Below are 18,623 nucleotides of genomic sequence, written 5' to 3'. Positions count from 1 at the left end.
TAACACATATACTGTATTAAAAGCCCACAATATAATATAGGGAGGTACAAAAGAGTAGTGCTACAACCCAAAAACATATACAATTATATATAAAGCTAACCCCCCCTATTTATCACTGCATACTGCTTAAGCATTATTCTACATGACTTGGGCCTGATGGATAGCTACATGTATGTTTCCATCAAACCAAACCATGAATTATAGACCATGAATGGCAAGTTTTAGAGTGTTTTGTTTCCAAATGGCATATGGGTTTGTAACACAGAAAGTAAAACATATTTTCAGTAAGAATATAATCTGAGTTATTTTGTTTAACCACTTATGCTCCCACACATGAATGACCCTCAAATGGAAATTAACAGATTTTTACAATTCTGCTATGGGCCTATGGATTCAGCAACAATGTTGTCATTTATTATGACACTACAGTAATACACCTTATTTTAATATTATTTTTATAAAAAAAACTATTTTATTTTCTATGTACCGTATTTTTCGGACCATAAGACACACCTGACCATAAGACGCACCTAGGTTTTAGAGGAGGAAAATGAGAAAAAAAAATATTCTGACCCAAATGGTGTACTGAATGGTGCACACTTTGTATATCATAAGCATCTGATAAAATTTGTGCATTGTATAGCGTCTAATAAAACATGTGGATTAGTTTAATGTGCATTACTTGGTGTACACGATGTGGGAAAATATGACAGAACACAGGCCGAGTGCTTGGAGCAACAAGTAGTGACGTTTGTGGGCATGCCTCCACGCACTGGAGCTTCTGCAAAGCTTCCTGGACTAATTCTACAAGGGCCGCCCCCGTCCCTACTGTGTGATACGTGCAGGAGTGCTGCTGGGAAAAAGATGGACCAGTCTGACCCCCCGTGAGCTCAAGCTGATGGCGCCAGCTGCCTGCCCTGTGCGGACGTGCTCTCTGACCACCGGCCCGGTACGTTTAAATGGCGGAGACGGGGATGGCCATTCAGTATTCCGACTATAAGACTCAGAGACATTTTCCCCCATATTTTTGGGGAGGGGAAAGTGCTTCTTATGATCCGAAGAATACGGTAGTTCAAAGACAAAAATAGTAGCAAAGCAAAATTTCCCTATGCTATACTATACTCCCTATACACAAGAATTTGCTGATGAAAACAGTATCATTAGTAGTAATCAGCATGGATTCATGAAGTATAGTTCTTATCAGACCAATCTGTTAACATTCCATAAGGAAGTGATTTGCCATCTAGACAAAGGAAGACCTGTGGACATGGTATATCTGGGTTCTACAAAGGCATTTGTTACAGTTTCCCATAAGTGTTTACTTTACAAACTGAGGTCTGTTGGCATGGACCATAGGGTATGTACCTGGATAGAAAACTGGTTACAGGGGCATGTCCAAAGAGTGTTGCTAAACAGTGAGAATAGGCTGGGGTGGTAAGTGTAGTCCCCCAAGGATCTGTCCTGGGACCAATTATGTTTCATTTATTTATAAACGATATAGAGGTTGGTATAAATAGCTCACTCTGAGTGTTTGCTGATGATAAAAAGCTAAGCAGAACGATAAATTTACAACATGTAATGTGAAAACCTTACAGGAGGACGTAAAAAAAATAAAAAAAATAAGTTGGTTGAGCAACTACATGACTAATGAGGTTTAATGTGAAAAGTGTATAGTAATGCATCCGGATGGTTAAAAATACCAAGTGCAAGTTGCTCACTAGGGGTAGAACGTCTGGGGAAATCCAGGATGAAAAAGATCTAGGGTCCTAGCAGATGACGGCTCAGCAATTGCATGCAATGCCAAGCTGCTGCAAGCAAAGCTGCAGAATATTAGCATGCATTAAAAAGGGGATTTACAGTAGATTGGATGAATGAGGACAGTAGATTGGATGAATAAGGAAAAAAGGGAGATGATGAGAGGGAGTAAGAGTGTGAAGGAATAAAGACTTAGCAGGAATACTAGACAGGTCCAGCTGCACGACCCTAACCCTCACCCGCTCCTCACCAAAGACTTAAATGATTTAGCAATCCTTGTTTCCTTTATCAGGATGGGAAGATTGGGAGATGGGGAGGGGGCTTATGTGGGGATGACTGTATTGGTGCATTCTGTAAAAATAAGAGAAAAAACCTAATAAAGAAATAAAGTATAAAAAAAGGGGGATTTAGCTGAGAGATAAAATTATAATTCTGCCATTTTTCAAGACTCTGGTCCAGCCACATCTTGAGTATTCCATCCAGTTTCTGGTCACCAGTCCCCAGGAGGATGTGCTGGAACTAGAGAGAGTCCAGAGAAGAGCAACAAAGCTAATAAAGAGCTTGCAGGAACGACTAAAAGCATTAAACGTATTTTTTCTGGAGAAGAGACACTAAGTGGACATATGATAGCGAGATTACAAATACCTTACTGGTGACTCAAGCATAAGGAAAAAACGTTTCAGCAGGAGGCAGTTTAAAAAGACATGCGGCCATTCATTGAAACTGGAGAGAAGCGGTTTAAACCTTAAACTGCATAGAAGGTTCTTTACTGTCAGAGTGGGAGGATTTGAAAGACCAAGCCCAATAATTGGCTGCACTCTGGCACAGTTCACAGGTCAGACAATTATTATGGAAATTCAATTTTGGCACTTGGGCGAAGCACCCACACGTTCACTGATCACCCTACCTTGCTGCACACTCAAAACTCACCCTTAATAAGAATCCAGTGGTAGCAGGGAGTTCTGCTAGATTAAAACATTTTTTAGATGGACATCTTTAACTGCTGACTTTTAATAAGGACACTTACGTGTCCTAGGCGCCCCCGCGATGTTGCCCCCCTGTCACGGAACCATGAACCAGACGTACAACAAGAGATAAGTGAAAATAAGAAGGCTTTATTGAAAATCAAGCTGTAGAGCAAAAGTCCAAACGGATGGTTAAACAGAGTCTTGCGAAGCCAGAGGTCAGGAACCAGAAGGGTAGTCGGACGAAGCCAGGATCAGGAACCAGCAGGGAAGTCAGACGAAGCCAGGATCAGGAACCAGCAGGGAAGTCAGACGAAGCCAGGATCGGAACCAGAAGCAGCAGCAGTCTTAGAAGCATGTGAACACAGGAGGACCAAGCAAGGAACTGAAGCCACAGAGCTCCTATATATGTGAGCCAGGCATCCAGCTCCTCCCAGTGGGAAGGAGGAGCCGCAGGGTGGGAGGCTACAAGAGTCCCAGAAACCAAGATGGCCGCCAGCACATGTCAAACGAAGGAGACAGGAGAGAGGTAAGACCATGACACCCCCCCCCCCTGAGGCAACATACAGGGATATGGGATTTAATATTGACATAAACACACACCACAGGTTGAACTGGATGGAGTGGAATTTATTTATATATTTTTTCAACCTTAACAACTATGTTCAGTAACTACAGTAAATGCAACTTCCACTGTGTCACTTGGGTATTCTGCCTTGTATGCGGTCTTGAATTTAGCTGAGCAAACAATGCTCTAGCAAATGTAGTATGCCCATTGGTTTTTCTTCTATAGCCTGCCTGCAGCACACACACTTCATTTTCCAGCATCCATGGAAGTAGGGATATACGGCCAAATCCTCAAAGATCCTGCCTAACTTATCTTTTCCCATTTAAGTTACACTGCCTTAAAATTTCTACCTAAGTGCCCGATCCACAAAGCACTTACCTAGAAATTTCAGGCCGTGTAACTTAAATTCTCCCGGCGCAAGGCGGTCCTCTTCTCCAGGGGGCGATGACAATTTAAATGAGGCGCTCATCCCGCGCCGGCGTTACTGCGCATTGCTCGTGACATCATTTTCCCGACAGGCAGCGCGCGAAAATTACGTTACATCGTGCTTTGTGGATTGCGACGGGACAATAAAGTTGCGTCGGTTAAAAAAAAAGTTACGCGCCGAAAAAAAAAATTAAAATTTTTAAAAAAATCGCGGCGATCGAAAAAAAGGTCTGTTTTTACAAGGTGTAACTAGTTTACACTTTGTAAAAGCAGAACTAATTTTACGTATGCAAACGGAAACTTACGCAGAAAAACACAAAGCTGAAAGCTTTGTGGATCTCCGTAAGTCCTCATTTGCATACGCGAAGCGGCATTTCGACTCGAAATGCCCCCAGCGGCGGATGCGGTACTGCATCCTAAGATCCGACTGTGTAAGTCTCTTACAGATGTCGGATCTTCTGCCTATCTTTGGAAAACTGCTTCTGAGGATCAGTTCCAAAGATAGACACAGGGATACGCAGGCTGAACAGCAGTTCCGCCTGCGTATCCTTTTGAGGATTTGGCCCATAGTTTCTTTAGTATGAGTATGCAGAGATATCGGGCCAAATTCTCAAAGAGATACGTGGACTTAACTAAAGTTTTCTAAATTTACACGGCGCGTATCTTTGCGCCCCGATCTTCAAAAACGAGTTAAGCCTAGATTTCCGGATTTTCCGTCCTACCTAAATAGTTACACCTGCGCATCCCCGGGCGCAAATTACGCTAGTCTCGCCGCTGTTTTTGATAGGCCAAAGATGCAAATGAGGGAGTTAGGGCGATCCACAAAATTAAGTGTGTGCGGCGTATTTTCCGCCCTGTGCGCACCTGTTAGTTTCCCTGTGTAAATTTACACATTATAAAAGCAGCCCTAATTTTACACATGCCGTGGAAGGGTTTGCTGAAGGTAGTGACTAGAGCTATACTTGTGAAGGATCTGTCTGGAAAAATGCCTGGGACATTAATGATTCTGACGGCACTTGCCACCTTACAGGCACAAAGAAGGAGGAGGGCACAGAGGAGGAGGATGAGGGCACAGGAGAGAGTTTATCGGCCACGGCGTGATCTGTTTCAAATGCCAGATTATGAAGTGTATGGCAACTTCAGGTTTGATAGGGAAGCCATCCTGGAGCTCACCCAACTACTTATGGAGGATCTTATCACCCCAACCAGACGCTCCCATGCCCTGCAGCCCTGCCACCTCTACATAAAGTTATGGCAACCCTCCATTTTTTTATCTACAGGCTCATTCCCAGCGTGCATCTGGAGGTCTGGCTGGGATGGTGCAGGTCGACAATGAGCCGATGTGTCCATCAGGTGGTCCCTGCCATACTGCGGCGCATGACCAACCAATTTGTCAAGCCCACCCAGGAGGAGCAGCGTCTGCAAGCCATGACTGACTTTTACAGCATTGCTGGCTTCCCAAGACCATCGGGGCGATAGATTGCACCATGTGGCACTACAGCCCCCCCATGAAACTGAACACCTGTTCAGAAACAGAAAGGGTGGGCATTTCCATTCACCGTCAAATGATTGTAGATGCCCATGCCTCATCTGGCACGTTTGTGCCAAGTTTCCAGGGTCGTGCCACGACAGTTTTTATTCTAACGGCAGACCAAGATCTACCAAGACTTGAGATGAACGTTTATGGAGACAGCTGGCTGATTGGTGAGTGACATTGGTGTCAGGTATGCCCCCCCCATGATGCGACATCACAAGGGGCACATGCATGACTAATAGCCTCCCTGTCTTTTCCCTTACAGGTGGCTCTGGATATGCGTTTGGACCCCATCTCATGACCCTTTTAGGAACCCCAAACACCCGAGAACGCAAATTCAACGAGTGCACATCCACACCCCGGTCAATAGTAGAGCGGAACATTTGGCCTTCTCAAGTCCAGATTCAGATAACTTGACAAGACTGGGGGTACACTCCTTGTATTCCCCAGACTTTGTCTGTCAAATAGTGGGACAGTTGCATCCTCGCATAATTTTTGCTCTGAGAAGGGGCCTGCATGTTGAGATATGTCCTGACCTAACCCCCCACCCAGGCAACCCCCTCCCCCAACCACCTCTACCCGGTCTGCTGAGGCCAGGCAATAAGGAGACAACTGGCTGAAGGCATCTTTGCCCAGTAAATGGACCTTAATTATCTTTCTATTTGGGTTTGACAACAAAAACTCACAGAGATTATGTGACCTTTAAACATTTACTTTGCACATAAAATGCACATTACTTATATGACAATGAGAATGTCTTTTTTTTACACAAAACGCACATTAATTATCTCACAATTGAGAATGCATGAATGCACGTCACTGTGGTCCCTAGCACAGACACATCACATGCACATCGAATTGGATTTGATCCAGTACCCCCCCCTTTGGTACTTGGGAGCAGTAACGCCCCGCCACGGCTCCAATTATGTCACTGTGCATTCATACACCATTCAGGAACCTGGGATGACTTCTCCCTGGTCCTGGGGATCCCGTACTCCACCAAAACTGAGGGTGACACCCTTATGTTATCAGGAATGCCACCCCCCCACATTCACACATCATTCACACACATAAACCAAATCATAAGTACAGTATAATAAAAAAAAAGAAAAAAAAAAAAAAAAGTACCCTGCAACTTAGTGATGTTGCCGAGTGCTCCTTCTGGGCTGACCACGGGGCACGGGCACGGGCACGGCACGCACGGCCAACTGGGGGATCTTCACGGGGGGGTCTTGTGCAGGGGAGGGAGTATCTTCACGGGGGGGGTCTGTGCAGGGGAAGAAGGAGCCTCCCCTGGTGTCTGTCCTCCTGCTGGCCTGCCCTCCAAGGCCACGCTTATCCTTGTCAGACAGGCAGTGATGTCAGCCGTATTAGCCTGGCCAGCCCGGGTATTGGCCTGCACAGCCCAGGTATTGGCCTGCACAGCCTGGTCAGGGCAGGTCACCTCCTGGGCCAACGCCTGTTGTGGCGTTTCTTCAGGTCCCACAAACAGGTGATGACCCCCCTACTGAGTTTGGTGGCCACGTCACCCAGTGAATCCCTCATTAAAACCCAGGCTGTGCTCCACCTTGGTCATTGTTTTTTTTAATTTCACCCAGACTGCGGGTCTGCCGGCATTGTCCCTCAGCAGACTGACCGGCAGATGCTCAACCCCCCCTGGTTTCCGGGGTCGGCCTCCTACTTGCCCCTGAGGCTTGTGGCCTTGGAGGAGGGGTTGGAGTGACCCATGGGGGCTGCTGCATGTTGGAGGAGGGTTGGGAGGGGCCACCCCTGATGGTGGCCTGTACTGCTGGAGCCTCTGGGGTACCCTCAGGGGATGACTCAAAGGTCCTATCTTGGCCCATCAGGATTTGCTGGCCAATAACAATATTTTCATCTTCCTCCCCCTCATCCTCCTCCCACTCAACATCCAAATTAGGGGAGTTGTGGGCACTCCCCTCCCATGGGCGAATCCTGCCCTTCTTGGGGACTCAGCATCAGCCTGTCTTGGGGGTGGTGCAGCAGCCTGCCCTGATGGCCAGCAACCTCCTGCCCTGATGGGGCTGCCACCTCCTGCCCTGATGGGGCTGCCACCTCCTGGGCTGAAGGGGCTGCCATCTCCTGGGCTGATGGGGCTGCCACCTCCTGGGCTGATGACCCAGCACCTCCTGGGCTGATGGGGCTGCCACCTCCTGGGCTGATGACCCAGCAACCTCCTGGGCTGATGGGGCTGCCACCTCCTGGCCATCTGGGGAGGACACGAAACAATCACAGGTTGGTGATCCACACACTTGGCACATCTTCCTTCCGCCCACCCACACATGCTAATCACCAGATAGACAAATAAAATTACCTGTCCTCACAGGAGCATCAGAGTCAAAGCCAGGCAGGCCCACCACCTGCTGTGGGTGGAAACACTGGGCCACTGCCCATTCCTCCTCACTCATCCTGACTTGGCAGGGTCCCCCTCCTCCAGTGCCCCTGGTATGGCATGCAGCGTTGCCAGCTTGTTCCGGGACACGCTCTTCAAATCGTTTATTTTTTTTTGGATTCCAGCGAGTGGGGTCCTGTTTCCCCCCCCCCCCGCCGCATTGATCCGATCGGTGATCTTTTTAAGGATCTCCTTCCTCCTGCGCCGGGGTGGTGTTGTGGCTCTCATGGGCCATGAGAAAGCGCCCATATTTTATGATGCCCTGACAAGAATATGCTTCTTCTGCCACTGAAAAATTTAGCTTCCTGCCTTGTGGCCATCACAGACACCACCCAGCAACAGGAAACTCACCCAAAAAACAATCAACAATACACACACAACAAAGAAAAAAAAACACAGCAAAAAAAAAAAAACACAAACAGACAGCTACTATAAATTCAAAAACCTTCAGGCAAAAAAGGGAAACAAAAAACAATCACACACCAAAAAACAAACACTTATCAAAAACAAACAGGCAAAAAATCAACAAATAACAAATTATCAAAAACAAACACCAACTATACTCTACAACTTTTCTCACAAACAAATCTTACCAGCAAACACTGACAGAACGTTCAAAGCAGAAGCAACTTGCTTAGGAAGGGAACACAGGGAAATACTTTTGAGCAAGGGAAGTGTGTTTGACTGGGGCTATTTAGACACAGGGCGATCCTCAAACTAAGTATGCTTGGCCTTTTACCTATCTCACTGATTGCGATGAGCAAAGTTCTGCACATGCCCCGTGAGGTCCAGATTCATGCGCGCATGCGCAGTACGGCCGGCCCCTTCATTTGCATGGGGTCACGGCTCATTACAATGAAGCACGCCCACTTCCTTCCCACTTGCCATAACCACGCCTTACGCCTCGGAATTTAGGTTACGGATGGCGCAATTTTGTGCGCAAATGCGCTGTGGATACGGCACTTACGACACCAACTTAGGGCGCCGTAACTTAAATGACATAAGTTAGGTAATACTAAATTTGCACAGCTTTTTGAGAATTTGGCCCATCCTTCCTATATCCTGTTTTGTATAAAAATAAAAGAGCACTGGAGGCTTCAAGCACTTATTCAGATTTACACCCCAGTTAGTGACCCCACCCTACTCTGCATTTTCTCTCAATGTTCACTCCCCAACTTTTAAGTTCTCTTTTGCAGAACACTTCTTATTTACTATCAGCAGTATTGGAAGCATCCTGTAAAATGAAAACCTCAGATTCTTATTAAGGCTGAGTTTTGAATGTGCAACAAGGTAGGATTTACCGAATTAGTGAACGTGTGGGTGCTTTGACCCAAGTGCCTAAATGGAATTTCCATAATACATGTCTGACCTGTGAACTGTGCCAAAGTGCAGCCAATTATTGGGCTTGGGCTACGTGCCAGCCACTCCCTATAAATGTCAGCCTTCCCACAAGCCTTTTGTCAATGTGTGTTGGAGCTGGGGCAGTGAAGGAAAACTACAAAGGAAAAAATCGAAGTTGCGCTGTGTGAAAAATAATAAAAACTAAGATATATTACTAAAAGATAAAATGTATGTGAAAAAAAATATTGAATGATTAACACACATGTGATTATTAGTCCAGTTGTGAAACAAAGTTCAAAAATTATGAAAATTGTCATAGAGTTCAGAAAGTAAAATTTGAAAAAATACGTCCTAGGCTTTAAGAGTAATCCTGATGATCACCAAAGTTAAGCAAGATGGTGCAAATTCAATTACCACCACCAAAAAAAACACCTTGTAGAGTAGAGGCTTACCAGAAGGCAAGCATAACCAGCTTGCGGCTGTAAACCCCAGCCAGGGCCTTTATGTGAAGCAGCTGCAGACACGGATACACTGAGGATCCTCCAGATAACCCGTCATCGATAGTATGCCAAAAGGAATAATGGGCTCACATAGTGAAGTACATAAAAGTATTGCCACGTTTAATAAAAAAAATGTCAGCCTTCCACAAGCTTTTTGTCAATGTGTGTTGGAGCTGGGACAGTGAAGGAAAACTGTCAGTGACTGCAGGCAGAGATAGTTAATGCTACTGTACTGTACAATGCTAATGTGCCGTCTACAGAGCTATAGAGTGCTATATACAATGTGGTATACTGCAACTGCTATATTACATTGAATTTTAGTGTGACAGGCTACATAGAGTAGAGTGTACCCCATCCTACTCTTCTCTAGTCGTTGTGATGTTCAGTGTTCCATTACTCTGAATTGCATTGCAATGTGTACTATTTATTGTATATACAGTGAATAGACCCAACAGTCCTTGTTAGGGCTACTTAGTTTGTGTGTGTTAGCAACCACTTCTGTTGTTGTGCAGCTACTGTTCTCTCTTTTGGTTGAGGCATTCAAGTTTTTTCTTTTTATTCAGTGAACACAGCATATGTATGATACTACCACAATCCTCCTCCTTCTTGATCCTCCCTTTCCACCCCATTCCCCATTAGGGTTGCCACCTGTCCAGGATTCACTCGGACAGTTTGGGTTTTGAATCATGTGTCCGGGTTTCAGTCGGCCTGAAACCTGGACACATAATTCTGACCAGGCTGTGGCTCCCCAAGTAACCAAGATTATGAGACACACACAAATCTGTTGCTGTTCGGGAGCTGTGGGTGGCTGTCTGAGTGCAGGTTAGGCATCACTGGAGGGGTGAAGTCCGATGATGTAAGCAAATACAATTTGGCCATACCCACTGTTCGCTGTGCTATGAGTGTTACATTACTACTCTCCTAGGGGCCCCCAAAGGTGTCCTAGGTCTTTTGTATTCCTATAGTGTATACTACAGCAAAGAAATTGCCCTGCGCTGCTAAAGTGTTCGGGTTTGACTTGGAGAAAGGTGGCAACCCTATTCCCCACTCCAAAATAATCTCCATCTACGTCCACTGCAACATCTGTGGCCTCAAACGATAGGGATAGAAGTCTGGACAAGGAGTTTGATAGCTTGCAGAACATCAAGTAGGATGGAGCCAACCGTAGGTATCAAACATGCTTTAGGTCTCCTAAGCCTGCTTCACCATCTCCAGCTACATCCCTGAGCAGGAAGGTATCCTTTCCCCATCCGCTGGTGCGTAAGAAAAAATATTCACCCTGTCATCTTTATGCCACAATGCGACATCTGATCACTTGAAAATAGGCACCCAGAGGCTCTATGTGATTTCTGTTGATTATAATCGCGTCAACTTGACAGTTTAAGTTGCAGTTCAACTGCAATTCAACAGCAAGTGTAACAAGATGGCCTTTATTATTATGATGGACTCTTCCCATCATGCTTATGGACTGTTTGTCCAGCATCTGAGCTAGAACTACCATGCTGAGAAACAGCCTCGTACTGATAAACTTTGAAAAACCTAAATTTCTGCCGCTATATATTATTACTGTACTATATATGTCTGCCATGTAAACTGATCTCTTCCATTTTTGTCTGTCTCTCCTCCAAAGGTGTTTTCTTCCCTTGCTGGATCCAACATCAATCTCTAGGGGTCATGTGTGTGAGCACTTTTTTGTCATCTCCCGCGCTTCACAGCTTCTGAGGAAAGAATAATGGACCTTTTGGCAAGCCTTTCTTGATTTTTCTTTTTCCCTTTTGGGGTACCATATACATGGCTATTTATGTGTTTTTTCATATACTCTGAAGCTTGACCACCATGGCGTGAGTTGGCAAGCATCTTGCAATTAACTATACTCCCCTGCGACTCTCCTGAAGAAGCGAGAATTGCTTGTGAAACGCCGTCAAGATTAGTTGCATAGTTGCTCCAGATTGATGGGGGTATCTTTATGGTATTTGTAGGTCCTATCAAAAAGGTATTTTCATGTGATACAGTATTTATGCATTTATGTTCATTAACAATTTGTTATATTGTATGTGGTTTTTAAATGTATGTGAATACATTTTTTCATATTATTTTTGATATATTTTGTTTTAGGTGTGACTCTTTAAAGTCCTGTGGGCTAAATATTTTTTGTTGTGTGCTATATATTAGTACCCCTTTCTATTCATTGCTGAAAATTGAGCTTGATAATAGTGCACGCTTTATGATTGTTAATATTTGCAATGATATTTTATGCATTCATATTTTAATATTTATTTTATTTTGTTGGCCTTGATTTTATTACTGTTCACTGGGAGCTGAGTGCCATATTGTATCCCTTGCCTGATGTGCAGTGTGTCTGTGTAATTTACCTGCCTCTTTTTCTCTGACATAATTCATTATAATTTCAATAATACACATTAAAATCCATCTCACCCATGCCTCTTTAAACATGGCCGACTAAAAAACTTGCATGCTGTGCAGTGTGTCTTTGCTTTATATGGCCCTTGTCTCTGACATAATACATTGTAAGATTTATTTTAGTTTTTTTTTTGGAAACCTCCTTGTGTCTTTTACATGGCTGGCCATTCAAGCTGCTTACATACACTACAGCCACTTTGCTATGTCTGGCTATTGTTTCTAAAATATGTAATGTGTTTTTTCTTCATAACAAATACGTGGCTTCTGGAATGTGTGGTTGTGGTTTAAAAGTGTTTTTGTGCAGTCTGTGTTAAATTTATATTAAACTTTGTAGACAATACAGCATGGTACTCTACTAAAAGTACACAAACTATGCATGAATGATTATGGCCTGAATTGATTTTCAAGATTCTCCTCTCATGACTTCTATGAGGTTTACATTAAAGTTCTAAATTTGCAAAATTTTGGTAAGTTAGCCAAACCTTCCATGAATTGCACCTAGCCAGATTCACTAATCACTATCTTTCAGGACTCCTGCAGCATCTTTTTTTTTCTACCACCCCAGTGTTCTTCACCCTAACACCTTCTTATCAACGTTACATTCTACTCTTAAATGTCTGTTTGTTCCCCTTCTTTCTTTTCCAATGTTAACATATGGTCAAAGCACACAGTCACTCATTCACAGCAGACAGGCTACATAATCAGAGAGATAATTACTTATATGTCCTATCCTCCCATAATGTCCACTCCTTTACCTCTCTGTCTTACAAACGTTGTTGTATAAGTTGTGATTGTCTTCTCTTCCCTACTACCTTTTCCAAACATTGACTGCGCCATTATACCCTTTGCACATGCTACTCACACATATACTACTCCCCTGCAAATAATGCCCACAGATAGATAGATAGATAGATAGATAGATAGATAGATAGATAGATAGATAGATAGATAGATAGATAGATAGATAGATAGATAGATAGATTTCGTATTAGAATTAATAAGTAAGTAATATTTTTTAGCAGTGTTGCGTGCAGATAAGTGAATCAGGTATGAGGCAGGAAATGAACCATGATAGCTCTTGTCTCTTGTTACCAAGGATTTACACTTGGCTAGCAATAAACAGAAATTAATCTATGGAATGCTCTCGATATTTAATGAGCACACTACCTGTCACACCCAGTGCCTTTGAAGCCTGTTATATTTTTGGTCAAACAGCAAATCAGGTTTGTGACATTTTTCACGTACCCTTAGCTAAGCAGCTGGGAGGGACAAATTGTACAGTGAATTGTTGCCAAATACCAGCACAACAGACATTCTTATCATGCCTTTGGTGGCATAGAGTAGCAAAGTAAAGATTTTAAGTACCCACATGCATGGATTTTTTTTTAAGCAGAAACTAGAATGAACACTTTTTTTTGTACACACAGTTATTAGCTCTTGACAGACCCTGGCTGTCTGTTCCCTGGCCCTGGGACTGAGATGTTGTTTGTCTCTCAAGTCTAAGCTGAACACAGTTTCCCATCTTAAATTGATAATTCTAAAGATCTCTAAATATCAAAGAGTTGTTGTGGGTGTCGCAATTTCTGATCAATACCGGCTTATTGCACACATATTGCTTATTAGAAACTTCATAAACAAAGTCTCTTAAATGGTATCCAAACTCAAAATCAAATATTATATATATTGCAGTTTGCCAATCCTTAGATGCCATGTGTGCATTAATTTGCTGTTTTTAGTTTTTTTCTCCTTTATTTTCACCAGGTGATCTGGCCAGTAACACACTTACTATTGTAGCAACAAGAGAGAGCTGACATCCTTCCTTGTAGAGTGGGTTACCAGGAATGGTGGGTGTAACACAAGCTGAAATGATGGGCTTGTGACACTTTTTGAATGCAAAGAAATGTATTGTCTCTTGAACAAGAACTGTGGGTGAGAGAGTTAGGGCCAGGACACCCTTAAGTAGATGCAATGACAATTGGCAGACTCTGAGACTTCTATAGGTAGACAGCTATGCAGTGGAAGGCCTCCAGCCGAGCACCACTTCTGTATAGGTAGGACTGCTGTCTCCTATGGAAACCAATTTTGTAACAGTCACTAATGATAGTTGTTTTTAACTATTGCTAACACAAATAGTTCTTCTTGCACTCTACAATCTCTCACTGTAGGTCTTCACTCACCGAGCTCCCAGTCTCTCACTAGACTCTCAGACCCAATCCCCACCTTCTTCAAGTGTCACCCCCTCTCTTCTGGGTCCCTGACTTGGCACTCACTGATGCTCCTCGAGCGTCACCAATGCTGTACTGCTGGGTCCCTGGCTTGGCATTTGCTGAAGTTTTCCCACTTCTTCACCATCCCCGTCTTGTGAGAAGTCTGCTCTGGTACTGGCTCCAGCTTACTCACAGTGGTCTCCGGTAACAAGGTGGATGGTCCCTTAATGGTGACAGTTTTCCCACAACTGATTCCCCCGTCCAGCTGAACCATTACTCTCGGTTGGACTCCAATCCTGCATTCCAAACCCTGCACTGCTTCTCCTGCTTCTGTATAGGTCCTCAGGCTTCTGGCCTAGCAGCCCGGTACAGCATAACATACATCCACCCAAACAGCCATCCAGGTGGCACAGAACCCCGATCATCTGACTCCACCCAAATAAATAGGTTCTCCCAGCAGGTCAAGGGACTAAAGTAACTCTCGCCAATTGGCTTAGACTCCGCATCCATTCATAACCTGACCTTGCTAAGCCCTTGTCTATCTAATGTCACCAGCAGAACGCTAACCTAGCGACAAAAGAGAGAAGGTGCAGCAAGTCCAGAACTAGAGAGGGATCAGTGGATCTACTAACAATTAACCAGGGCAACTACCTATGTTTATAGATAGATGTCTTGCAAGCTACCAATAAAGAGTGTCCAATTTTTTTTTCAAACATAAGAGAACCAATCCACAGCCGCTAAGCATATTCACACTCCCATAATCTGTGTATAAAATATTAAAAATAAACAAATGATATATCAAATATATAAAATTTCCGTGAGCAATGCGCAAGTGAATGTTGGAGCATAAAATGGTAAACAAAATATAAATTAAATGCTTGTTGCCAAGCAAGTGCATAGTGAAAGAAATACAAAACACCAAAATAATAACAATTCTTAATTTTAGCAAGTCCACAGTGTGAGAATATATATATATATATATATATATATATATATATATATATATATATATATATATATATATATATATATTTTTTTTAGCAAGTCCACAGTGAAAAAAACTTATATTTAAAACTTATTTTCAGCAAGTCCACAGTGACAAAAATATATAATATAATATCCCATAAAGTGACTCTGTGATGATGATTCAAATAATATTAACTGTGACTTCATACATGTGCCCCCCCCCCCCCCCGTGTGATTGCGCTCACCTCCAATTGTGTGAGCGCACAATTAAATTTGGTCCACAATGGCAGCTGAACCACCTCTGGGCTCTAAAGTAGCAGGATTTGCAGGCTCCCCCAGGTGTAATCCAAAGCTGGTTTGCAGGCTTGTGTGAACCCTGGCAAGCAAAATTTACTAGCAACCCTGCCTAAACACCAGGGTGCTAATTTATCTAAGGGTGACTCCTCTATTCCTTCATTTCCTGCACATTTTATGAACTGTTCATTTCATCACTTAAAAGTATAAGGACATTATTTATGCACAACGTGTATCATGTCACATTAAGGATTGAGTTTACAATAATCTTTTGAGACTAGTGCGATTTTTTTTGCTTAATGTATGTTTTACCTATGTATGTATGTTACCTAATGTATGTTTATATCACATGGTTTGTCACTGCAGTCAATCAAATTATGTACATAGTATTCACTGATGTACTTTAGCGCAGTATATCACCTTTTTATTGATTACTTTAAAATAAAGAAAAGCTTGAAGAGCTTAGTTCAGAATCTCACAGACTGCCAGAAAGGGCTCAGGAAGTGTGTAATCTATTTTCAGTGTTTGACTAATGCCCCATAAACGCGATCGGATTTTCCGTCGGAAAAACCTTGGATGGTTTTTCCGACGGAATTCCGCTCAAGCTTGCATACACACGGTCACACAAAAGTTCTCTGAACTTTCGACCGTACAACACTACGACGAGCTGAGAAAAATGAAGCTCAATGCTTTCAAGCAGGCATCAAATTGTTTCTGAGCATGCGTCGAATTTTGCGCATATAAATTGCTACAGGATTTTTTTCCATCGGATAATTTAACAACCAGCTCTAATCTTTTGCTGGCGGAAATTCCGACAGCAAAAGTCCGATGGAGCATACACGCGGTTGGAATTTCCTTTCAAAAGCTCACATTGGACTTTTTCTGTTGGAATTTCCGATCGTGTGTACAGGGCATTAGTGTCTTGTGTACACACCCTATGTGCATCCTACAGTGTCCTACACTGTGTCACTGTGCAAAGATGCAGATACTGGCAAGGATATAGATGGCACAGCATGCAAAGAGTTTCTGAACTGGTGTTTTGTTGAGTTCCTGCAACAAGAGCCATTTTAAGCCTTCACTCTAAACATGTCAATAAGTGCCCTAACTTCTGTATGCATAATTTCCTTTTATTTAGATGCCACAAACACGATCTCATAGGTGGCAATGTGACTTTTAATAAATACTTAGTAAGAACAGGACAGACTACACCTGCTGGAAAGCAGCATTTCAAATTATTGTTTCTGAATCAAGGAACCAATCTTGCAAAACATATTCACCTAAACCTTTGCATCACTTTTGCAACACTTTTGTCATTTCACTGGTACTAATATAACAGTAGTAAAATGAATACACAAAAAAATATTGCATTATTTCTAAAACATGCTCTCATAACTATTCCTTTCCTGTATTAGGCCCCGTACACACCATAGAATCCATCCGCAGATAAATCCCAGCAAATGGGTTTCAGCGGATAGATCCTATGGTGTGTACACGCCAGCGGATCTTTTTCCGTGGATATATCTCCCCTGGGATGGATTCCAGCAGATCGGATATTTGCTGACATGCAGAACATATCCATCTGCTGGAGTCCATCCCAACGGATGGATCCGCTGGTCTGTACAGACTCACCGAATCCATCCGTCCGAAGGGATCCCCCGCATGCGTCGTAATGATTTGACGCATGCGTGGAATTCCTTATATGACAGCGTCGCGCACGTCGCCGCGTCATAATCGCGGCGACGGCGCGACACGTCATCGCAAGAGGATTTCGGCGCGGATTTCAATGCGATGGTGTGTACACACCATCGCATGAAAATCCGCCGAAATCCACGAGAGGATTTATCCGCGGAAACGGTCCGCTGAACCGTATTCGCGGATAAATTCTATCGTGTGTATGGGGCCTTACTGTTTATCCATATGCTTTAATAGAGCAACAATAGGGCATCTGGAATAATTTGTGGATCAACATTGTATTAGGTATCTTTTTAAATGAAAGGATACCCTTTACTAATTATTCTTAAAGAAAGCAACCATCCTTTTTTTATGATCTCTTGCATCTACTAGAACCAGTTCTAGTGGAACACTATCCCACAGTTTCACAACTCTTAGGCCGTGTACACACATTCGATCCATCCGATGAGAATGGTCCGCTTTCACCGGTCCACCGCTGAAGCGGCCTGATGGTCTGATGTGCATACACATCTTCAGTTCAAAATCTGATCGGGTCAGAACGCGGTGACGTAAAACACACGACGTGCTGAAAAAACGAAGTTCAATGCTTCCAAGCATGCGTCGACATGATTCTGAGCATGCGCAGGTTTTGAACCGATGCTTTTGTGTACTAACCATCGGTTTGGACCTATCGGTCAGCGGTCCATCGGTTCGATTTTAAAGCAAGTTCTATAATTTTTGTCCGAAGGACAAAAGACCGATGGGCCGTACGGTCGGTTTGGACCGATGAAACTGAACTTCGGTCCGTTTTCATCGGTTTGGACCGATGGTGTGTACGCGGCCTTACAGTATGGAATCCTTTCTGCATCTGAAGATTAAGGGCCAGATTCAGGTACATCGGCGTATCTTTGTGCCGGTGTAGCGCATCTCAAGCTGAGTATTCACAAAGCACTCGCTCCCATATTTGCACCGGCGTAACGTAAATGGGCCGGCGTAAGCCCGCCTAATTCAAAGTAGGCAGGTAGTGGGCGTGATGTATTAAAATGAATCGTGACCCCCATGTAAATGAAGGGCCGAACGAACGGCGCATGTGCGCGCATGCTCAGAATCACGTTGCATATACTCCCTAAGATACGACGGCGCATCCGTGGACTTACGCGGCGTATCAATAGATACGGCGGCGTAAGTTCTCTCTGAATCCGGCCCTAAATCTCTATTTCTGCTAGACACTGGGGATTCTCTCATACAGTATCTTTTGAGCTAAGCATTACATATAATTTTATATATATGCCTTTTCCAGTATATGATTACAGTAAAAAAAATATTCATATTTCTCTTGATCATCTCAGGGGTGAATTAATTCTACTCACTTGTAGACATGTGCATTCGTTATCATCCGAATGCATTTTCGTCCGAATTACGGTGATTTTCGTGTTTGTTTTAACAATACAATAACGAAATCGCAGAATCCAAAATCCGAAAGATCCGAAATAGAAAACTGCTTTATTTTTGTATCCATTATATTTTTGTATCCTTGCAACAGCAGTTCCATATAGATAGATATG

The sequence above is a fragment of the Rana temporaria genome, chromosome 1, assembly GCF_905171775.1.
Source record: "Rana temporaria chromosome 1, aRanTem1.1, whole genome shotgun sequence".
Lineage (NCBI taxonomy): Eukaryota > Metazoa > Chordata > Amphibia > Anura > Ranidae > Rana > Rana temporaria.
The sequence above is the reverse complement of the archived record's forward strand: the minus strand, read 5'-3'. Positions refer to the sequence as shown.